Here is a 25,189-nt window from a genome sequence, read left to right on the forward strand (position 1 = left end):
CCCCTCACCTTGGGAGGGACTAAGTAATCAAGCCTTTGTTCACCCTCGGTCTACCTGAGAAGCTGAACATATAAAGAGATTTGAGCTGGTTGCTCCAGCTCAGACCATATGGCAACCACAAGCCACTCTTGAGTTCCTATACCAGAAATTTAGGAACTTTCACCACTTTGTAACTAACCTAAGTTTTATTGCTGCGCAACTTTTCTGTCGCACATGAAACTGACCTTTGGAGACCTTTGTAAGTAAACCATTTTTAACTCACCAAACACGGTCTTTTTGTATGCTGGGGGACTGGGAAATTTTGGAAGGACCACTGAATGGTATAGTTTAAACGTCTAACAGCTTATATTTCCACACTTTACTTTTCTGTATCTCTTGTGATTTTAAATCTCTGCTGAAATTCTCTCACCAAAGAGTGCTTGCATCAACCCTGGATCTTGGCATCCAGGAATTCTCATATTATACCTATTCCTTTACCTTGGACCAACAAAACGGGAGTACCAAACACCTAACAGGCCACAAAATACAACTGGTGGGCTGCACTTGGCTTGGTGGGCCAGAAGTTGTCCAGTCCTGTTGAAAGTCTTCTTTAAAAATGAACTCCAATGATCCTTAAGGCTACTTGTCTTCATCATCCTTTGGGAATGCAATCAAACCAGTCCGACTGCCTCATGCAGCCACAGCTAATGACTAACTGATAACTCTTGAAGAGGTTCGATAATAAACCCAGCTTTCTCACATTCTGCTGCATAGGGTATTGCACAATTAAGTACTTTTAAAGGTTTTAAAGTGCTTTCTCCAAATTTATCCAACCTTGGTCACTCTATGAAATAGATCCCCTGACTAGATATGCCAGCCACGTCCTTCTTTCTTAAACTCCCTTCCCGGGAGACACTAATGACAAAGCCAAGTGACACAAGGGGGGGGGGTGTTTGTTGATGGGTGAGGGTTGCTGCTGCTGGTAGTTTGTTGTATCTTTATTTTAGATTTTGTTGTGATATATGTGGCAATTGTTCAGTTTGGTTTTGTATTTTTGTTTAATGTTTCATTTATTTGAAATAAAAAATTAAGGTCTTATATATATAATAAATGTTCATAAATGTACCAAGCAAACACGTACATAAATATATAAACCACATGTCTGAAGCAGCACAGGAAAACAGCCCTGAAACCATTTTGACTCCCAAACTGACCAAATGATTTCTCTGCAAGGTTGAAGGAAAATGGAAAAGCCTCCCCATTGTCTTTTCATTCACAAATCCTGTCTTAAGGGTATGTCTGTGTATGAATAGGGTGAGCCTGTGACCTGGCTCAGGAACTAAGTATTTATCATTACAAAAGATGGGCCAGGCTCCCCAGGGTATCCAATCAAGTAAGCATTAACAGGTAACCTGCCAGACAGGAGGTAAACAACGCACTGAGATTTCTGTTGTAGACCGCCCTTTCTGTGATGTAGGTATGATGTGTCTGGGGGGTGGTCTTGAGCTACACCTCTTTCTGTGATGTATGTATGATGTATGGAGGGGTGGTCTTAGACTCCAGGGCAGGCAATTTAAAATGTCTATATAAGGGCGGGCACACCTTGGTTCGGGGTCCTCCTCCTTTCCTGCATGTGAAGGGGGCACCCTGTTGCAACAGTTCAATAAAGATCAGGCTTACTAGCTGCTTTGCTTCTCAATATTCTCTGGTTGGCCTCTGTTACTTTCTCCAACCGATGGAGAACCTGCAAAAGACTCTATAAGGGGTTTTGTGTCCCCCATAAAGGAATAAGGGCAGATTTTCGTTTATTACATATTGTTTATGACTACAGTGGTACCTTGGTTCCCGAATGGCTTAGCTGACGAACAAATCAACTCCCAGACGCCGCAAACCCAGAAGTAAGTGTCCCGGGTCGCAAATGTTTTTCGGAAGCCAAACATCCGTTTCAGCTGTCAGCATTGTTTCCGGGGCCAATCAGCCAATCAGAAGCCGTGCCTTGGTTTTTGAACGATTTGGAAGTTGAACGGACTTCCAGAGCGGATTGAGTTTGAGAACCGAGGTACCACTGTACTTTGGTTATGCTGTAGTTATGCATTCATTTCATCTTGCAAGCAGCCTTGAGTATGGTTTGAACTGTGGAAAAAAGGCATGTAAGTAAGTAAGAAAGTAAGTAACGGACAGGGAATTTCTGGCTGCTGCAATTTTTCTAACCTCCACATGAACACAAGCGGAACGTGCCAAAATTCTTTCTTTCTACAGAGCTCCTGAAGGCATGTAATCCCTGCCTCCCTTTGCATATGGCCACTCTATGGCAGTGATGGGAAACCTCAGGGGTGGCCCTCCAGACCCCTCAACCTGGCCCCTGAAACTGTCCCCAAGCCACACCCTCTCCCTAGCTACATCCTCTCACCCGCCCTGCTCCGCACCCCAAGTGTTTTTTGCTTGGCTGGAAACGTGTCCTTGGAACGCCTTCACTTCCTGGTTGGATAATATTTATTTTATTTACTTATTGAATTTATATACAGTGGTGCCCCGCAAGACGAATGCCTCGCAAGACGGAAAACTCGCTAGACGAAAGGGTTTTCCGTTTTTGAGCTGCTTCGCAAGACGAATTTCCCTATGGGCTTGCTTCGCAAGATGAAAACGTCTTGCGAGTTTGTTTCCTTTTTCTTAACACCGTTAATACAGTTGCGACTTGATTTTGAGGAGCAACTCATAGAATGCAGTGTACATAGTAGCCTTTTTTGAGGTTTTTAAAGACTTTGGTGATTTTTGAAGCTTTTCCAAAACTTCTTTTGCAGCCATTTGGTAAGTTAAGCTTTTAAAACTTTTTGGGGGGTTTTGGATTTTGGGTTTGGAATTCAAGGACTTGGTGCTGGGAAGGGGTTTGCAAGAATCTGGAAACTTGTGTGTGTTTTTCCTGCATTTTTATGATTTTCTGTGACCATTGGGCCACTCTGCTGTTTTTTTAAAAAAATTCAGGATTTGAATTTCTGTGTGCTGGGTGGCTGGGGGAACAGTTGGGGAGGGGTTTGCAAGAATCTGGAAGCTTGTGGTTTTTTTCTGCATTTTTATGATTTTCTGTGACCATTGGGCCAGTCTGCTGTTTTTAAAAAAAAATTCTGGTTTTGAATTTTGAAATGCTCTTTACAGTATGTGTGACTTTAAAGAGCACTTAATAAACTCTTGTTGTACCAAATTTGGCTTTGTTTGGACTTTTTTTGACCATAGGAACGCATTAATTGATTTTCAATGCATTCCTATGGGAAACCGTGCTTCGCAAGACAAAAAATTTGCTAGACGAAAAAATTCGCGGAACGAATTAATTTCGTCTTGCGAGGCACCACTGTAATGCCCTATACCCAAGGGGGTCTCAGGGCGGTTCACAGAATAAAATCAAGATATAAAACCACAAAATACATCATAAAAATAAAAACTCCAACCCAATAAAGGTAAAGGTAAAGGGACCCCTGACAGGTCCAGTCGCAGACGACTCTGGGGTTGCGGCGCTCATCTCGCTTTATTGGCCGAGGGAGCCGGCGTACAGTTTCCGGGTCATGGGGCCAGCATGACTAAGCCGCTTCTGGCAAACCAGAGCAGCGCACGGAAACGCTGTTTACCTTCCTGCCAGAGCGGTACCTATTTATCTACTTGCACTTTGACGTGCTTTCGGACTGCTGGGTTGGCAAGACCAGGGACCGAGCAATGGGAGCTCACCCCGTCGCGGTGATTCGAACCGCTGACCTTCTGATCAGCAAGCCCTAGGCTCAGTGGTTTAGACCACAGCACTACCCACGCCACCCCCAAAAAAACACATTTTAAAAGGGCATAGGATGTACTGTATTTCTTTGTATTTTAGAATCTGCATTACCACACAATGCCATACATCAAATTTAAGATTGAATGAATCGGAATAGTAGGGGGTTTTTTGGTCCAAGTAATGTATGCTTTGGAGTCAGCAACGGGCACAAACTAACCTAACTAATCAGTGAAGAAATCCTTGAATCACCTTTGTAAGGAAGGGCAAAGTAACAGCGCCAAGAGCGAAGGAAAGGATGGCAAGCATCTCTGCACAATTTGGACAGAAAACCTACTAGTATTGCACGGGTACAGGCAGAGAACCTGTGGCAGCCATTTTGTTTGGACCACTGGATGGAGCTAGCAGCTCACACAATTCACGAACTGCTTTACAATGAGGATTTAGCTTTTTTGGCCAGCATCTAATCTATTTTGCACAAACACTTCATTTCAGCTCCAGAACACTTCAATCCAGCGTTTAGGAATGTCGTCTTAAAGTTACATTTTTAAAATAAATTGAAAAAATGTACAAACCGCTTCGTCGATAATAGAGCAGGGCATGCGAGCGTGCACAAAAACTAGCCTCGTGTATGAAAGGGGAGATTTGTGTAAATTGCTCCAACTAATTCTGCCTCTGTCCCTGGCAGGCTGGCCAGAAGTGAATGCCACCTCCAGGCTGGGAAAGGTTTCTGCACCTTCCAGTGTAGCGTGGCGATCAGTCCAAATTGGCTTTCAGAATATTTCTTCCATTTTTCTACCCAGAAATGACACATAAGCAAGCCTATTGACTACAGCAATGGAACAGTGTGTGATTCCAGCTAGGAAACCAAGATCTGTGCACCTAGTTCCCCATACCCAAGAAGTTACAGTATTTGGGCGTATGTTTCATGGCCATCTGTTATGGATGCTTTAGCAGAGATTCCTGAATTCCAGGGGGTTGGTCTAGATGACTCTTGGGATCACTTCCAACTCTACAATTCTAAATTAACTAGGAAGCATACTTTCCATCCCTTCCACAATGGGCCATGTTAAGCTAAGACAAATCATTTGGCTGGCCACTGTGAGAACAGCACATTGCAGTTCTCAACCTGTGGGTCCCCAGATGTTGTTGGACTACAACTCCCATCATCCCTAGCTAGCAAGGCCAGAGCTCAGGGGTGATGGGAGTTGTAGTCCAACATCATCTGGGGACCCACAGGTTGACAACCGCTGGGCGGCCCTTTGGTGTGATCCTGCAAAGCTCTTCTTAAGACCTACAACTGCTTCCCAATAGTAATATAAGTCATGCTACCAGAAGGTCAGCGGTTTGAATCCCTGCGACGGGGTGAGCTCCGGTTGCTCGGTCCCTGCTCCTGCCAACCTAGCAGTTCGAAAGCACCGCAAAGTGCAAGTAGATAAATAGGTACCACTCCGGCGAGAAAGTAAACAGTGTTTCCATGCGCTGCTCTGGTTCGCCAGAAGCAGCTTAGTCATGCTGGCCACATGACCCGAAAGCTGTACGCCGGCCAATAAAGCGAGATGAGCGCCGCAACCCCAGAGTCGGTCATGACTGGACCTAATGGTCAGGGGTCCCTTTACCTTTACTGCTTCACAAATGCCTGTAAGCCCAGAGTATCCAAAAGTCCTACAGGAAAGTAGAGCATCGCTTCTGAGAAGAGAAGAGAAGAGAAGAGAAGAGAAGAGAAGAGAAGAGAAGAGAAGAGAGAGAGAAAGAAAGAAAGAAAGAAAGAAAGAAAGAAAGAAAGAAAGAAAGAAAGAAAGAAAGATGAAGTCTTCCCAAAGATACTTGAGAGGGGTACCTATGCTAAATCTGGACAACAAAATGATGCATATAACCTAATCAACTGCTATTTTTGCTTCCTCTGGGTGGATTAGGGCTTTAAATCCTATGATTCTAAGATAGCAGCTCCCCATAGCCACATGGCAAACTGTTTTGAAACTATTTCAGGGCTTTCCAAAATCAGTTTATGATACAACACGGGAGTTGGCAGTTCAAGGGGGTTGGGAGGGAGCAAAACATTTCACAACTTGGACACAACTTGCACAGCGATTTGCGTCTCGGCCTTTTTCTCTTCCAGGTTCACATATTTCAGGGCTTTCCAAAATCAGTTTATGATACAACACCATGGAGGCGCAGATTGCAGCTATAACAAAGGCGGCATTTTTCCATCTCCGCCAAGCTAAGCAGTTGGCTCGTTACCTCTCTCGCCCTGACCTAGCCACTGTGATCCACGCGACGGTCACCTCCAGACTGGATTATTGTAACTCGCTCTACGTGGGGCTGCCCTTGAGACTGACCCAGAAACTCCAGCGGGTGCAGAATGCTGCAGCGAGACTCCTTACAAGGTCTTCGCTGCGAGATCACATTCACCCGGTGCTTTACCAGCTGCACTGGCTCCCGGTGGAGTACAGGATCAGGTTTAAGGTGCTGGTTTTAACCTTTAAAGCCCTATATGGCCTAGGACCCTCGTACCTACGGGACCGCCTCTCCTGGTATGCCCCACAGAGAAACCTACGGTCTTCAAATAAAAACATCTTGAAGGTCCCAGGCCACAGAGAAGTTAGGCTGGCCTCAACTAGAGCCAGGGCTTTTTCGGCTGTGGCTCCGATCTGGTGGAACACTCTGTCACAAGAGACCAGGGCCCTGCGGGACTTGACATCCTTCCGCAGGGCCTGCAAGACAGAGCTGTTCCACCAGGCCTTTGGCCAGGGCACAGCCTGACTCACTCCCTCGGCAATCTTCGCAGAGCTCTGGCCCAATGGTTGCCAGTGGCTTGAATTAATTAATTTTTATAATGAATGATTTTAGAATGTTGTTTATGTTGTACTTTTGTACTGTTTTATTGTTGTTAGCCGCCCTGAGCCCGGCTTCGGCTGGGGAGGGCGGGATATAAATAAAATTTATTATTATTTATTATTATTATATCATCACATCTGCATGCTTATCCTCGTGACAGGTGTTGTAAACAAAATCAATCTGCCCTTTTCCCCTTATGGGGTATCCAAGAGCCTGTATAGAGTCCATATAGAGCCCGTAGGAGAAAATAACACGAGGCCAACCGGAGAATATTGAGAAGCAAAGCAGCTAGTAAGCCTGATCTTTATTGATCTGTTGCAACAGGGAGCTCCCCTCACACACAGGAAAGGAGGAGGACCTCAAACAACGGTGTGCAAGGCCTTATATAGACATTTTAAATTCCCTGCCCTGGAGCTCCAGGCCACCCCTCCATACATCATACATACATCATAGAAGGGGTGTAACCCAAGACCACCCCCCCAGATACATCATACCTACATCACAGAAAAGGCGGTCTACAGCAGAAATCTGAGTTTGTTGTTTATCTCGTCTGACAGGTTACCTGTTAATGCTCACTTGATTGGATACCCTGGGGAGCCTGGCCAGTCTTTTGTAATGATAAATACTTAGTTCCTGAGCCAGGTCACAGGCTCACCCTATTCAAACACAGACAGACATACCCTTATGGCAGGATTTGTGAAGAAAAAGACAATGGGGAGGCTTTTCCATTTTCCTTTGACCTTGCAGAGGAAATATTTAGTCAGTTTGGGAATCAAAAATGGTTTCAGGTCGGTCTTCCTGTGCTGATCTATGTACGTGCTTGGTTGGTACGTTTATGAACATTTATTATATATCTAAGACTTTAAAATTCTTATCACACAGGACAAATCAAAAACGCTAAAATTCAGGCTTTGGCCCAACGTTTTGTTAATGCTAATTTCACTTTTGCCTCTCTGCTCTACAAACGACAGCATTCTGTTTCCTCAAAGTCCGCAACAGTTAACTTCACAAAACACGTAAAAACTTGATCCAGATTCCTCTCGCTTTCCTCCCCCACAAAAAGGGAACCGGAAGAAATCAGTAACATGTGGAAGTTTAACTGCTGCCTTGTTTTTAAAACCTGTAAAAGGCTGACTTGCTGACTCCTCTTCCAAAATCACATCGTGCTAGGAATCACATCTGCAGGGAAATCTACTACAAATGTTGACGGGGGACTGCCCCCACCCTACCCGACAGACACAAGCTTTAACCTCAAGGCTGAATCATGGTTACGTTTTGTAGGGAAATGGTCCATAAATTGTGTAATCCAAGAATGACACATACCTCTGGGATGAGAAGAGCCCCAGCTATTGCGGATTACAAGGGGCTGGGTTGTTATAACAGACAGCTAGAATAAGGCCGCCACCTTTAAATCTGCCAAATGATGAGCAATCCAGCATTCACTTTTTCATTCTTCAGTTAGAAGAGGAAGCTAGGTAAAGGTAAAGGGACCCCTGACCATTAGGTCCAGTCGTGACCGACTCTGGGGTTGTGGCGCTCATCTCGCTTTATTGGCCGAGGGAGCCGGCGTACAGCTTCCGGGTCATGTGGCCAGCATGACTAAGCCACTTCTGGCGAACCAGAGCAGCGCACGGAAACGCCGTTTACCTTCCCGCTGGAGCGGTACCTATTTATCTACTTGCACTTTGAGGTGCTTTCGAACTGCTAGGTTGGCAGGATCAGAGACTGAGCAACGGGAGCTCACCCCGTCATGGGGATTCGAACCGCCGAACTTCTGTTCAGCAAGTCCTAGGCTCTGTGGTTTAACCCACAGAGGAAGCTAACAAGGGCTTATTGCTGCTGCAAAAATCCCCCAAGAAAAACGGCAGTGCTGGCTTCAACTTGCTCTTGGCTGCTTCTACCATCAGCACTATGTAGTGTTTATTACTGACTGCAGCAACAGGAACTGAGGAGCCACAGGGCAATAAATTCCAGCCCTTGGCATGGGCCCAGACCTGTTATTAAATTCCCAGGGGCAACTGGTAGTATTTTGGCACCCTAGGCAAAATCTTACAATGCAACTCAATATGCACCTTTTACACAGAGACACTTAGATCCCTGGCACGTTTAAACACACAATACCTGCCAATTTTTGAAAAACTTGAAAAATAGAGATTGCTGGCATTTATACACCTCGTTTATCCACCTAAAAATATGTGCTGGAAACAAGAACGTCTGAGAAGGTTTCTTCAGATGCTTTAAGATGCAGAGCAGCTTGAAATTTTGTTCTGCTCAAGGTATTTGGGTTCAGCTAAGACCTGTCTAGCTTGTTGGCTAAGAAACCAATTAGGCAACCACCATGTTGAAATGTGAATAATTAAGCAAGTACATGTCTTAAAATGCAATAAGAGATAGGTAAATAACTGCTCTAAACCTAACTGCTAGAATATTATACGCACAGAAATAAAGGTGAGGAGGTTCCAACAAAGGAAGAGTGGCTTTTGAAAGTAATGGCAAACTTGAAATTAAGAGATCAAAATGATGAACTAATTAAAAAATATTACAGCCAGATGAAATCACAGGCAGGATTTGAGATAAAAGCAGCAGAAGGAGAATGACAACATAATTGCAATAGATAAATTTTTTGCAATAGATAAAGATTTAATGCAGTAGAAAAGGTTTGGATAAAAACACTGTGGAAATGAGGGTGGGAAGTCAATTTATGAAACAAGGTATTTGATTTCTGAGGTTGATATTTGATAAATATTTGAGGTTATTGCGCAAATGTTTGAAAAAAATGAAAGAGAGAACTGCACTAAACCTGAGCAGGTAAAAAGCTTACATCTGATTGCAAGATGTTATGCTTGGCCTATCTAGCAGTTCAACAACCAAGGTACCACTGTAAAATTATTCTATACCATAATGGAAAAAGGAGTGTGCAGTTTTGTGGTGCTGATTACGATAAAATTGTATGCTAGCGACTGGCCCAGCTGCCCTCATGTCACAGAGAGGAAGCCAAACTAGAACTCTCTTGAGTGCTATTCACAGGTACACACAACCCCCACGGTCATCACAGGCACAAAGGGGTCACACTCATTCAGTAACTGTGTTACACACACACACAAATGGATATGCATAGGGCCTCTGAACATGGCCCTTGAATATGCTGGCCAGTGGGGTGTAATGGCTATGAGTTACTCGTGCGTAAACTAGTGCCTCTCTAGGCTAATTTGCCTTGTTAAACCTTTCTGACTGCACAGCCCTTGCTCATCGCGGCTGCCTCAGTCACTGGCAGAATCCGTCAGTGGGCGTTTCTTGAACCTCTTCCAACATAAAAGTTGTTTGACACCCAGTCTCCTCCTCCTCTCACTGCACGGGAGTCTTCTGCGCAGGGAAGGCATGGGTAGCGGAGGACCTGGGCTCTCCTCACTGATGTCCAGTGAAGAGTCCCGGAGCCCTCTCTACGATTCCACCGTCTGCCTCCCTTTATCCCTGGTGTTGCGCTGAATGGCTTCCCCCTCTACTGAGCTGTTTCTCCCCCTGCTGCTGGTTCCTTCGCCAGCACAATCTGTGAGCCTCCCCTTTGCCTCTCGCTCTGATGTCAGTTCCCTGACATGGGGCTTTTCTGAGGCACAACCCCCTCATGTGCTCTTCAATGCAAGATATATCACAGTGTTGGCTGTACCAGTTTCATTTCTTTTTAGTGACCCGTTAGTAGGATTGGAATATCACTTGTAGTTTGATAGTGAAATTTGGATATAATGGAGCTGTAAAAGATTTGGATCATCATAAAAGATGCAGGAGGAAATGAGTAATAAATAGGACCAACAAAGGGGAGGATGGAATTCCAGGTGATTCCTTGGAATTTTGTTTTTATGATCTATGTTTGATATATGACTGTAAAATTTTAATCTGAAAAACCAAATAAATAATTTTTTAAAAAAATCCAAAGAAATTGTACATTTTTCATGCCAGCCTATAAATGTGTCCATATTTATAGTCTGAATACTGGCAATGACCAACCACACCCTGTTATTCTGTTCTGCCCCACCCCATTTCGTCCCTGATCTGCCTTCTTCTTCCAAGTCCAAAAGGACCCGCGCATTGGCGCTCACACGTCAATTGGACACTCCTAAAATGGTGACCACCTGTAATTTATTTTGTCGATTCCATAAGGAATCAACAACTTGGACGAAACCTCCAGAGTTCTGGCTCTGGGAAATGGAGCTACAGTGATACATTTGAGCTACTTCTTTTGTAAGGTAAAGGTAAAGGGACCCCTGACCATTAGGTCCAGGCGTGGCCAACTCTGGGGTTGCAGCGCTCATCTCGCTTTATTGGCCGAGGGAGCCGGCGTACAGCTTCCGGGTCATGTGGCCAGCATGCCTAAGCCGCTTCTGGCGAATCAGAGCAGCGCACGGAAATGCCGTTTACCTTCCCGCCGGAGCGGTACCTATTTATCTACTTGCACTTTGACATGCTTTCGAACTGCTAGGTTGGCAGGAGCAGGAACCGAGCAACGGGAGCTCACCCCGTCGCGGAGATTTGAACCGCCGACCTTCTGATCAGCAAGCCCTAGGCTCTGTGGTTTAACCCACAGCACCACCCGTGTCCCAGGTACTTCTTTTGTATATGGATGCAAATATTTGCAAACAAAGAACAAAGGGCTAAACTTAACATTTCCAACAAAAAGAAAAAACAGCACAATGTAACATTAGTCTCCTTGCAGCAGCTACAGCTCTCATCTGAGCAGATGTTTTTATATTATGGGCAGAGTCCACCCAAGTCATGCGCAAAATAAACCAATGGATTAAAGTTAATCATGACCAACTGAAACCACCGGTTTCAATGGATCTGGTCTAAGTCAGAGAACAACATACTTATTTAAAACACTTAAACTCAGCCTTGCTTTCAGAGAGCTCGAGGCAGCTAGCAATGAAGATGAAACCCTGTAAAATATCCCCCACAATCTAATGTTAAAACGGCAGCGAGAAATAACTCAACAGCAGCAATAAAAAGTCGTTAGAAATCCAAGCACTTGAAGTAGCAAACCCAAGTTTATCTCCATAAAATCTGTGCATCAGCCCATAATTAAAATCTGAACACAAATCCAAGCCAAATATACCATTCCCTAGCACACCAAGGGATATGTCAAATTGTGTTTCCTCTTTTCTTGCAAGATCCATCTCTCTGAAAACACCTAAATATATTTTGTACACGCAATCAACTTCACAAAGAAGGACCAAAGAGTATTGGCACCTTAAAATGTATCAAAGGCTTGTCTGGGAAAATTAATGAGCAAACGCCTAGATTTTATTTCATCAGAACTGAGAAATATGGCGTCTGCCACTCAAGGAGGACTTTTGGATCAGTGTGTGAGGATTTATTGCAAATAAAAGACTTACCAGCTTTTTTTTAAAAAAAAGGGAGAGCCTTACAAAGTTCACACAGAAGCATAATATTGCTTACTTTAACTCGCCTGTGGAAACAGCTCAGAGGCTATTAAGAAGAAAAAGGATAACAAGAAGATTGAAAGAAGGGACTGGTGAACACTAAAAGCAGCAGAAATTTGAGATGATTGGACCCTACTGAACTCGAAGCATGGGAACCCCCAACAAAAAATTATAATTTGGCAAAATGTTTGGACTTTATGATATGTACTGGTATAATTTGGAATAATCAATGTGATATGATTGGATTGTTAAATGGAAAACTTAATAAAAATTATTATTTAAAAAAATGTATCAAAGGGTGCAACGTTTTCAAAACAAGTACGATAAGCTTTTTCTGCTTGAAACAGGGGTGACTAACCTGTGGCCCTCTATATACTGCTGGACTTCAACTCCCATGAGCCCCAGCCATTATGCCCAATGGTCAAGGATGATAGGAGTTGTAGTCTAGCAACATCTGGGGAGCAAAAGGTTAGCTACCCCTGCCGTGAAGAGGCAAATGAATCTCCTCCATAGAAAAAAAAAATGTTGTTTTGGGAAACAAAGCAGCCAGCGTAAAATGCGACGCAGATCTGGTTCACGTGTGCATTTCCTCATCCCTGCCTCAGAACACAGCAATTGAAACAAAACCTTGAGCATGCATGAGCCTCATGTTCACACTCCGGTATCCGGATGCCTTTAAACTGCAGCTAATCAATGCTTCAGAAAAAGAGAAGTCTCCAACATAAAGCTAGTCATCGTAACCAAAGCAGTTAGGAAAGTGGAACTACAGTGGTACCTCGGGTTAAGTACTTAATTCGTTCCAGAGGTCCGTACTTAACCTGAAACTGTTCTTAACCTGAAGCACCACTTTAGCTAACGGGGCCTCCCGCTGCTGCTGCGCCGCTGGAGCACGATTTCTGTTCTCATCCTGAAGCAAAGTTCTTAACCCGAGGTACTATTTCTGGGTTAGCGGATTCTGTAACCTGAAGTGTATGTAACCTGAAGCGTATGTAACCCGAGGTACCACTGTAAAAGGAAAAACAGCCCACCTATCATTCATCTCCTGTCATACTGCTGCCAGGTGATTGACACGTGGACAGGACCACCTGCCTGTCAAAGATGGCCAGTGTGGGTAGGAGTAAAACCCTGCCCATCAGCCAATGGGTGAGAGACCAGTCCTGCTTTCTCCAGAAACAGAGTTTTGTGTGGGGAGCAAGTGTGCACAGCAGAACCAAGCAGGACTGAACCCTCTGACCCTCAGGTGATGTCATCTGGTTGATAGGTGGTTAAAAAAAATGGCTGCAAGGACTGCTCTCTCACCCATCGGCTGATGGGCAGGGTTTTACTCCTACCCACACTGGCCATCTTTGACAAGCAGAGGTACCACTGTACAACATTTCTTTAGAAATTTAAGAACTCCATGAGTTGGAGATTTTATTTTTTTAAAAAGACATCTCTTCTTTAATGCCTAGTTCCTCTGGGAGAAAGAACTGGCCCTCCAGACTACAATTCCCATCATCCCTGACCATTGATCCTGCTAGCTAGGGATCATGGGAGCTGTAGGCCAAAAACATCTGGAGGGTCGAGGTTGAGGAAGCCTGTACAGTGGTACCTCGGGTTATATACGCTTCAGGTTACAGACTCCGCTAACCCAGAAATAGTGCTTCAGGTTAAGAACTTTGCTTCAGGATGAGAACAGAAATTGTGCTCTGGCGGTGCGACGGCAGTAGGAGGCCCCATTAGCTAAAGTGGTGCTTCACGTTAAGAACAGTTTTAGATTAAGTATGGACCTCCAGAACGAATTAAGTACTTAACCCGAGGTACCACTGTATTAGCGATCCCAACACACACCAAAAACTGCAATTCCTAGAGGAGGAATGACTGCTGAACCAGTTTGATTCTGTAATACAGTGGCACCTCGGGTTAAAAACTTAATTCGTTCCAGAGGTCCGTTCTTAACCTGAAACTGTTCTTAACCTGAGGTATCACTTTAGCTAATGGGGCCTCCCCCTGCCACCACGCCACTGCTGTGCAATTTCTGTTCTCATCCCAAAGCAAAGTTCTTAACCCGGGGTACTATTTCTGGGTTACTGGAGTCTGTAACCTGAAGCGTATGTAACCTGAAGTGTCTGTAACCTGAGGTACCACTGTAAAGTACAGTCAAACCCCAACCAGCAGCGTTGATAGCCGCTTGGGTGCCGGACGCAGCTTCCGCTTCAGTGCAGGAAGCTCCTGCAGCCAATCAGAAGCTGTGCCTCGGTTTGTCAAACATTTTGGAAGCCAAATGGGCTTCCAGGATGGATGAAGTTTGACAACCGAGGTTTGACTGTAGTGCTCTCCCACTTTCATCAGAGTCTTAGGAGGCAATTCCAGAAGGCAGTGCAACCTGGTGGAGGCAGTTCATTTTTTTTTAGAAGCACTGCTTTAGTTTGCAACTTTTGTGATTTTAACTTGTGCACATTCAGCTTTATATGCGAAGGAGAAGAAGGAGAAGAAGAAAATAAATAGAAAGGGGCAGGCTTCCAAGAAAAGAAACTTCGGTAATCCCACACCCCACTGCATCCAATGTGTTTTTACTATACACCATTTGGGCTTTAGGGGCGTAGCTGCCAACTTTTCCCTTTTCTTGCGAGGAATCCTATTCGGAATAAGGGAATTTCCCTTAAAAAAAGGAAAACGTTGACAGCTATGTTTAGGGGTGATCTGAGGAACATAATTCCCACCTAACTTGTGAGCTTACTTTAAACTACAAAGGTATCTTTGAGAAGCCGTCAGCAGCTGCTGTCTTTCTCTCCCTCACAAATAATTTACGCAGCAGGAAATTTTGTAAGACTCTTTCTTCATAGAATCATCATCCTGCTGCTTCTCTTCATATTTCACAATAAACTGTTTCACGTCAGTGGTGAAAGAGCTGAATCAGGCCACTGAAAGAAAGCTTTTTTAAAAAATGTAGTTATCAATATTCCTTTTTTACAGATCAACACAACATAGATGACTTTTTTTAAAAAAAAGTACTCCCGACCCATTGAATCTATCAATTTTAATGAAGACCATCTTATTGAATGAAGCGAAATGCATGTTAAATATTATAATGTTTTGTTTTGTCTAGTCCACTCCGCTGCTGAATTGCTGTGATGTCCTCAAAAGAGATGAGATGGGGTTGGGGCAGGAGGGGGGATAAGATTATTACTGACCCACATAAATTGAACACTGCTGAACAGCTGACGCTAAAGGCCAAACGAGGTGCTAACTTTAATTTGTGCAGTAAGCAGAAACATCTGTGTTTTACTTTATTTAATTACAGGCACTGGAGCCAACAATCATTGGGACCATAGAGACTGGCAGAAGAGGTGGTTTATCCCATTCCAACACATCCAGGACAAAATTCCACCCCCTCAAACGGATTTGAGGCTCACACCTCTGTCCCCTGCATGCTGGTGGTGGTCCAATGACAACCCGCCTCCTCTTCCTCTAATTAATTAAAGTAATTAAAAAAAAACAACAGGCATGGCTGCAAACTGCATGTCTAACATAGCATGTGCAACTTAGTCTGGGAAACTCCCTTTCCTTTTAGTATTACTGTCCATGGGATCTCAACCAGCACTTCCCTAAGTTTTATGAAGTCAGCTTTCTTAAAGTCAAGAAATTGAGTCCTAGTATGCTTGGCTGCTCCTTTCCGCTGTATAGTAAACTTCAGAAGAGCATGACCACTCGCGCCTAATGATCCTTCCACTTCTAGCCCACTAACCAGATCATCAACATTGGTTAGGACCAGATCTAAACAGTGTGACGTGGCAGCTAAAAAAGCCAATGCAATTCTGGGCTGCATCAATAGGAGTATAGCATCTAGATCAAGGGAAGTAATAGTGCCACTGTATTCTGCTCTGGTCAGACCTCACCTGGAGTACTGTGTCCAGTTCTGGGCACCACAGTTCAAGAAGGACACTGAGAAACTGGAACGTGTCCAGAGGAGGGCAACCAAAATGGTCAAAGGCCTGGAAACGATGCCTTGTGAGGAACGGCTAAGGGAGCTGGGCATGTTTAGCCTGGAGAAGAGGAGGTTAAGGGGTGATATGATAGCCATGTTCAAATATATAAAAGGATGTCATATAGAGGAGGGAGAAAGGTTGTTTTCTGCTGCTCCAGAGAAGCGGACACGGAGCAATGGATCCAAACTACAAGAAAGAAGATTCCACCTAAACATTAGGAAGAACTTCCTGACAGTAAGGGCTGTTCGACAGTGGAATTTGCTGCCCAGGAGTGTGGTGGAGTCTCCTACTTTGGAGGTCTTTAAGCAGAGGCTTGACAACCGTATGTCAGGAGTGCTCTGATGGTGTTTCCTGCTTGGCAGGGGGTTGGACTCGATGGTCCTTGTGGTCTCTTCCAACTCTATGATTCTATGAAAATCCTGGGAGAGCAGTCTTTGAATCCCCACCCAGCCAGGAAGCTAACTGGGTGACCTTGAGCCAGTCAGCATCTCTTAGCCTAACCTACCTCGAAAGGTTGTTCTGAGGATGAACTCGTACACCACATTGAGATCCTTAGTGAGATCCTTAGCCTTGGTGAAGACCTGATGTTTTCATCCCCCAAAAAAGTTTTTGATTTGAGTTTCCATTGAAATGAGGCTGCATTTTAATGTTTTGATGTAACCCGAGGTACCACTGCAGTGATCTATGGAAGTGAGAGCTGGGCCATAAAGAAGGCTGATCGCCGAAGAATTGATGCTTTTGAATTATGGTGCTGGAGGAGACTCTTGAGAGTCCCATGGACTGCAAGAAGATCAAACCTATCCATACTTAATGAAATCAGCCCTGAGTGCTCACTGGAAGGACAGATCCTGAAGCTGAGACTCCAATACTTCGGCCACCTCATGAGAAGAGAAGACTCCCTGGAAAAGTCCCTGATGCTGGGAAAGATGGAGGGTACAAGGAGAAGGGGACGGCAGAGGACGAGATGGTTGGACGGTGTTCTCGAAGCTACAAACATAAGTCTGACCAAACTGCGGGAGGCAGTGGAAGACAGGAGTGCCTGGCGTGCTCTGGTCCAGGGGGTCACGAAGAGTCGGACACGACTAAACGACTGAACAACAACAACAGTTTCAATCAATTTGTTTTTATATCGGTTGTTAGTCACCCTGAGCCCGGTCTTGGCTGGGGAGGGCGGGGTATAAATAAAATTAATTATTAATTATTATTATTATTAGATGATAAATGTGATATCAGAGTTGTGGGTTCAAAAGATTCCTGCATTGCAGGGAGTTGAACTAGTCGACCCTTGTGAGCCCTTGCAACTCTGCAATTCTATGATTCTATAAATGTAATTATTATTATTATTATTTGAATTTATATACCGCCCTATACCCAAAGGTATCAGGGTGGTTCACGGAATAAAATAAAGATATAAAACCACAAAATACCTAATAAAATAAAAACAACAACCCAACAGCACCCCCCCAAAAAAAAAAACATTTTAAAGGGGTATAGGATGTAAATCAGATCAGCCAAAGGCCTGGTTAAAAAGGAAATTTTTCGCCTGGCGCCTAAAGGTGTATAATGAAGGCGCCAGGCAAACTTCCCTGGGGAAAGCATTCAACAGACGGGGAGCCACTGCAGAGAAGGCCCCGTTCTCATGTTGCCACCCTCCAGACCTTGTTAAATAAATATAAATAATAGTCCTAAGGCTGCATTTTGTACCAGGCAATAAAGCTATGCCAGCACAATGATGTACAGTACTTAAACAAGATTCCTTGAGGGAGCAATGAGGAGGTTTAAGCAATTTGTGGCTCTCACCCACTGATGTCTATGAAGATATGAGATGCTGCTTTTGTACTGATGCCCAGGACCTCCCCTAAATTCTGTGCCCTAAACAGGGTGGATTTGATTGAAATCAAATCGATTTAAATAACGATTTAAAACGCTAGTCAGTAAGACATGATTTAAATGGTTATTTTTTTACAGAAAGACTCATTCTTGCTGGTATAATCTTAATATTTACAACCAGATGAAGGTGTCATTTCTGGAATAATAAATTTTCAGGGTAGTTTTTACAGTTATATCAAAAATTACTGATTTTACTCTTAGAAATACATAGAGATATGACTATGAAATTATGTGGGGTTTAATAAGTTAACTGGTTATATCTGGACAACTTTTCTGCTGTACTTTATTGGAAGGAGAAAAATAAACATTTCATTAATAACAATTTAAACAATTTATTTAACTAAAACAGTAACATTATAGCATACGTATCCATGTTTGTTAACTAATGTGGTTAAACAAAAACAAAAAAAATGTAGACTGAGTTTTAGCACACATGAAAAACTTATTTCCTGATGAATAGCCTCTGGACTATAATGTAATTTAAATAGAAAACGATATTTAGGCAGATTTTTCCTCCAAAAGCATTTTATTTTAAAAATCCAATTTAAATTTTAAAAAAATCTGATTTAAATTTTTTAAAATCTGATTTTTTAAATTTTTTTAAAATCATTTTACAAATCATTTATTCACCCTCACCCTAAACCAACTCTCAGGGCAGAAGTGGACAACAGTTAGGTTTCAGAAGCTCAAGACAAGGCTAGACAACCTGCCATACAGGATCTCTGCTGAATCAGAACCAGTCAATCTAGTCCAGCACCATTTTGCCTACAAGATAGCCACAAGCAAAGCATCAAGGTAACAACCTTCAACTGTTACTTGCCCCCAAAATCTGCTTTGAACACAGAGTCTCTTTAACCTCCATGACCAATACCTCTTGACACACCTAATCTTCCATGAACTTGCCCAGTATTTTGTTTTTAACAATCTAAGCTAGCGGCTGTCAGCACTACTTTAAATAAAGCAGTTTTTGTCTGTACTTGGGGAACAAAATGGGGTGCAAAGGGTGGGGTAGTCCATCTATTGGGGGATTTTGACCACCTTTGGTCCCCACCATGCACTCAGATCTCACCTGTGGCTCCTGGAAGCTGCCAGCATGTGACAGCAGCCACATCCCTGGAACGGCTTTCATTGGTCGGCTAAACCAGGTGATGGTAGCCAATGGGTCTCAAGTTCTTGGTGAGTTAGGAACTTCCCCTGTGTGCAAAGACAGGCTGCAGCAGACTGAGTGGACGAGACCAAGAGTTGGTCCAATGGTCAAGAAGGTGGTTTCAGCACATGTCATAGCGGGAAATGAGGGGCAGCTGGGGCTTATCCACCCATCTGGGAGAAGGAAAACTCTAATCCTAAATCTCCACTGCCTTATTATTTATCTTTGGGAGAGGAAAATGCTAGCAGATCTGGAGTGGAGTCCCTAAAACAGTTGGATAGCGCCTTGTATGCCTACTTCTGGCAACTCCTGCAACCAAACTAGTGCCAAATATCCCTTTTTTATGCTTTTACAATAAATGAGTACATCCATGTCACAATATTCTTCATTATCCTTCTACATTGTTTGACTTCCCCGCACCTCCATGGGTTCCTTTTTACTCTTAGTTGTGCTACATCATTATTATTATTATTATTATTATTATTATTATTATTATTATTATATTTATTTATTATTTATACCCCGCCCATATAGCTGGGTTTCCCCAGCCACTCTGTGCGGCTTTCAACAACTAAAATACAATAACCTATTAAACATTAAAAGCTTCCCTAAACAAGGGCTGCCTTCAGATGTCTTCTAAAAGTTTGGTAGTTATTTTTCTCTTTGACATCTGGTGGGAGGGTGTTCCACAGGGCGGGTGCCACTACCGAGAAGGCCCTCTGCCTGGTTCCCTGTAACTTGGCTTCTTGCAGTGAGGGAACCGCCAGAAGGCCCTCGGCGCTGGATCTCAGTGTCTGGGCAGAACGATGGAGGTGGAGACGCTCCTTCAGGTATACTGGGCCAAGGCCGTTTAGGGCTTTAAAGGTCAGCACCAACACTTTGAATTGTGCTCGGAAACGTACTGGGAGCCAATGTAGGTCTTTCAAGGTCTTTCATATCCTTTCAAGGTCTTTCATATCCTTCCACACCTTCTAATTCAGGCTTCCTCAACCTCGACCCTCCAGATGTTTTCAGACTACAATTCCCAGCATCCCTGACCACTGGTCCTGTTAGCTAGGGATCATGGGAGTTGTAGGCCCAAAACAACTGGAGGGTCAAGGTTGAGGAAGCCTGATCTAATTAATTTAGCTGCTGTTCATATGTCTTGCTTTGCTTTATTTTGAACCACATCAGTGAGGGCGCAGCCCTGGACCTCCACGCACACTGCCCCGGCTTGCGCCCTGGAGAGGTCACTTTGGTTTGACTTCACTCCCAGAGGTGCACTGCATTGTCTCTTGAGACAGACGATGACATCAAAGGAGAACAAAATGCCCCAGGGCATCTGCAGAATGTCATTAATACTATGCCAACAACAACTGTTAGAAGTAAAGAAGCAAGACTCCCGAAGACCATAGCCTTCTCCTTTTTATTTATAAGTTAGTCTCAAGAACACCAAAGAGAGGTTTTATAAACTGTGTAAAACAGAAAAAGTAAGCTGGAGTTTTTTTAAAAAAAGATAAGGGTAAAGGACTCCTGGACAGTTAAGTCCAGTCAAAGGTGACTATGGGGTTGCGGCGCTCATCTCGCTTTCAGGCCGAGGGAGCCAGTGTTTGTCCACGGACAGCTTTCCGGGTCATGTGGCCAGCAGGACTAAACAGCTTCTGGTACAACAGAACACCGTGACGGAAACCAGAGCGCACAGAAATGCCGTTTACCTTCCCCACCACAGCACTACCTATTTATCTACTTGCACTGGTGTGCTTTCAAACTGCTAGGTTGGCAGAAGCTAGGACCGAGCAATGGGAGCTCACTCCGTCACGGGGATTCGAACCGCCGACCTTCCGATCGACAAACCCAAGAGGCTCAGTGGTTTAGACCACAGCGCCACCCGCAGCCCTGGAGTAGCGAACCTGTGGCCCTCCAGATGTTCTTAGCTGGCCCCAGCCAACACAGCCAATGGTCTTGAATGATGGAAGCTGTGGTCCAAGGATGTCTTTTCCCATCCCTGAGTTAAGGATGCAGTTGTTGATTCTGTTCATTATCCCAGCATCACTCTATGAATTGGCAGCATCTGTGCCTTTAAATGTGCAACTAGCTTAGAGGCGCTACTTATGCCAATGTGGTGCTGTGGTTAGAGCAGGGTGGGCAGGTTTTCGGGCTATGTTTGCATTTCTGCTTAAACTACCAATCAGAGTCAGCTGCAAAAGGGGGGGGCGGAGCCACTCCTCTACTGCATCCCAGAAGGCAGGCATAGGCAAACTTGACCCTCCAGCTGTTTTGGGACTACAACTCTCATCATCCATAGCTAAGAGGACCAGTGTTCGGGGGTGATGGGAATTGTAGTCTCAAAACATCTGGAGGGCCGAGTTTGCCTACGCATGCCAGAAGGCACACAGCAAAATAACCTGTGTGTATTAGTACGAATCGACTACAGAGTTGCAACACATCAGAGATTTGAGAACCAAACTCCCCAACAGGCCAGTGGAAGTGCCAAAAGAACTGGTCAAAGGCAAACCAACTTACATTCATAAAATTGCAGTAAGGAGAGGTACAGAAAGGTTGACGAGCAATTAGCACAAGGCTAAGTCACAGGTTTTTGTTTTCACTTGCCATTTCGCTTGGTATTACAGTGGTACCTCGGGTTAAGAACTCAATTCGTTCTGGAGGTCCGTTCTTAACCTGAGGTACCACTTTAGCTAATGGGGCCTTCTGCTGCCGCCGTGCAATTTCTGTTCTCATCCTGAATCAAAGTTCTTAACCCAAGGTACTATGTCTGGGTTAGCAGAGTCTGTAACCTGAAGCGTCTGTAACCTGAAGCGTCTGTAACCCACGGTACCACTGTATTAAAATAATAGGAGTCGGAAACCCTTGCTGATCTACTGCCAAATGCCTAGAGATCAGCAGATCTACCTGCTCCCAATCCCTGGGTTAGACTGTCTGACTAGAATCAGGGAGGCCTGGTTTCAAATCCTCACTCAGCTATGAAACAGCCCACTTGGAGTGACCTTGAGTCAATCTCTTTTTCTCTCAGCCTAACCTACTTCACAGGGTGGTTGTGAGGAAAAAAAGTGGGTGGAGGAAGGAACAACGTAGGTCAGGGAGGACAGGTGGAGTAAAGTCAAAATTAAAATAAATAAATTTAAAATGCACAATTATTTCAGATGGGCCTGCCACAGATACTAGGGCTCCTTAGGTTATAAGGCTGCACATCTTGGCTTGGGTTTAGCCCTGCACTGAAAACACTTTTGAAAATCTACGTTCCACTCAGAGATCTCAGGCATTAAAACACTTTTGCACACTATTCCTGAGTCTTTCCTGCAGCACCTAGAAATGCAAATATTAATATTAGATTGCATGCTGTTTTTTATCAAAGGAGAATGAAGTCACGCTTGGAATGTGAACATCAGGGTCACCAGATAAACTGAGGGAAAGAACACGCAAGCAATCTACAAATTATGTGGATGCTAGAGGAAGCAGAGGCAGATATCAAACAATATTTGCACACATTCCACGGGGTTAACTTCCTCTTGGTGTGTGCAGAGTTGCAGTCTCAGTGACAGAAATGCTCTCTCCGCACTGGGCATATTTTCAATTTCACGCTCAAAAATCCTGGCTTCCCCTGCCCCCCCCCCTCCTCCTTTTGCATTAGGAAGCTGCGCAGAGAGAATGAAGAAACTGCCAGCTCCTTTGCTAAAACATCTCCGTGGCCGTTGCGAAACCTTTTGCCTCCTGGCCTGAAGTCTCCCTGCTCAGCAGTTGCTTCAGCCCAAGGCATGCGTGCGCTTGCCTCTCATCAGTTAAGGGCGCTTTTAATCGAATCGCTTCTTCCCATTTTGCAGGCGGAGAAGCTGAGGCCACCCTACAGAGGCTTGCCCTCGCGTAGAAAGGGAGGCTGTGGATACTTTGCGCGCTTGATCGCCATCCCCACGAAAGCACGTGAGAACGGCATCACGTGCTGGGGTGCACCTGGGATAGCTCAGTGGTTAGCGCATGAGACTTAGGGTCGTGGGTTCGACCCCCACGTTGGGCAAAAGATTCCTGCAGTAAAGGGAGGTTGCAATAGATGACTTCGTGGTTCCTCCCAACTCTACAAATCGATGATTATTAGCTCCATAATGACAGGCTCCTTACTTTTCTCTGGTCCCTAGAGAGGTAAATAACATGCAACCTCACCCCCCCCCCATCCTTGACCCACGCAAAGAAACACAACAAATCAAAGCTCCGTAATACCCAAGGCATGAGAGCCTATCCCGTTTGCAACTGCCCAGGTGACCCAAACATCTCCTCTAGCCCGTGCCAATCGCAATCTGACCAGCTGTTGCAAAAATAATTCGCAGAATTAGTGTTTAGTTTTTGCATTCCTTCCTCTCAAGTTATTTTTAAGGGACCGGGCGATGCGCTTCCTTATTTCCTTCCCGTCGCAGCTTCTTGCGAACGAACCACCCCTAACCCAACCCAACCCAAACCTCAGTAAGGAAGCCCCGTGCGCCCCCGCGCGCCTCCTTCCTCTCCAAAGTCGCCCTACTTACAGTTGCAGCGCCGTCTTGGAGCGCACAGGGATCCTCCGGTGGCGCGCAGATCTCCGCTTTGCGAGCCGCGCGCACACGCCTGCACTGCGTCTCTGTGTCTCTCTTTTTCTTTTGAGGTCTCTCTCCTCCCCTTCTCAGGCGGGCTGCCCGGGAAGAATTGCCATTCGCGAGCCGAGCGGGGGCGGGCGGAGTCCCCGGCCAAGTCAGCTGGCCGCTGCCTCCAACTTTAAGGCGGCGCGAGAAGGCGCTCAGGCTGCGGAGAGGAGAAGCCCCAGTAGCCCGGCTTTGGGCTTCTGAAAAAGACAAAGGAAATCCTTCTTAAAATGGGGGCCAGCTCCCTTCTCTTCACGTTCACACTCGCGCAAACACATCTAAGCCTAAAATATCCTTGACTTCCTCCTTTCCATGGTTCATTTTGCATAACCTAAATCCCTGCATATTTTATATAAACCAAACCATTCAGTATTCCATTATTACATCCATCAAAACTTATTTACACTGTTGAATTTATCCAGTGGCGTAGCGTGGGTTGTCAGCACCCGGGGCAAGGCAAGTAATTTGCGCCCCCTAACCCGTGGATTTGCGCCCCCTAACCCATGGATTTGCGCCCCTAACCCTAACCCCCAGATGTTGCGCCCGGTGCGGCCGGCCCCCCCTGCACCCTCCACGCTACGCCACTGAATTTATCTTAATGCTGCCAATGTTTACGCTTCATTCATTATCACCCTTGCTCCAGGCTCACTTTCATAGGAGCCAACTCCTAGGGGCCAAGGTCCCTTTGCCCCCCCCAAAAAAATTGAGGGGGCCGAGAACCCCCAAAGTTGATGGACATTGCCATTCAAATAGTGTGCATGTGCTGGATCATGCAATTCATTATGCCAGCTTGGACTTAAGAGCCCCCCAATATTTTATTCAAATTGGCCCCCCTGCTCACCTGAACCTCTAAGCTGCCACTCAAATAAAGCTGACGAATGAATGTATTGTATTTTCTTTAATGTTTATAGATCCTCTATGTTGCTGTTTCCCGCCCCCTCTTTTCTGTCTTTTTTGTTTTGTTTATTGCTTTTATTAAAGATTTTCTTGGGTTACAAAAGCACATACATTGTCTTTGTTTTCATATTACAAGAGTCCTTTTTACAGATCAGTTACATGTAACATAAGACTTTAATGTTATATACAGTGATACCTCGGGTTAAGTACTTAATTTGTTCCAGAGGTCCGTTCTTAACCTGAAACTGTTCTTAACCTGAAGCACCACTTTAGCTAATGGGGCCTCCTGCTGCTGCTGTGCCGCCACCACGCAATATCTGTTCTCATCCTGAAGCAAATTTCTTAACCCGAGGTACTATTTCTGGGTTAGCGGAGTCTGTAACCTGAAGCGTCTATAACCCAAGGTACCACTGTATAGTGTAAAGCTGGGGAGAAGAGAGGTGGGGAGAGAGAGAAGGACGTAAACTTTCATTCTTTTACATAGTGTGTGTGCGAGGTTTGGGTGTCAGCATCCTATGATTAGCTTCTCTTTTATACATTTGTTTTTGTTGGCACTTGGCACTTGGGTCCAATGGTCAAGAAGGCAGTTTCTACATGCACTCTGGAGGGAAGTGAGGGGCAGGTGGAGCTTGTCAAGCTGCAGAGGTAGCCCATCTAGGAGAAGAGAAACTCTACTGTGC

At 44.8% G+C, this 25,189-nt stretch overlaps 1 protein-coding gene across 1 annotated transcript in view; it reads right to left on the bottom strand.

The window, feature by feature from the left end:
* The window catches only part of PLA2G4A (phospholipase A2 group IVA), an 83,698-nt gene extending 60,058 nt beyond the window's left edge, over positions 1 to 23,640 (bottom strand). The window contains exon 1 of the mRNA XM_082225469.1: positions 23,520 to 23,640. The gene's annotated coding sequence lies outside the window, so the exon portion shown is untranslated. The remainder of the gene's footprint in view (positions 1 to 23,519) is intronic.
* Between the last annotated feature and the right edge of the window lie 1,549 nt (positions 23,641 to 25,189).

This window comes from Podarcis vaucheri (assembly GCF_965113315.1).
Source record: "Podarcis vaucheri genome assembly, chromosome: 6".
Taxonomy (NCBI): Eukaryota; Metazoa; Chordata; class Lepidosauria; order Squamata; family Lacertidae; genus Podarcis; species Podarcis vaucheri.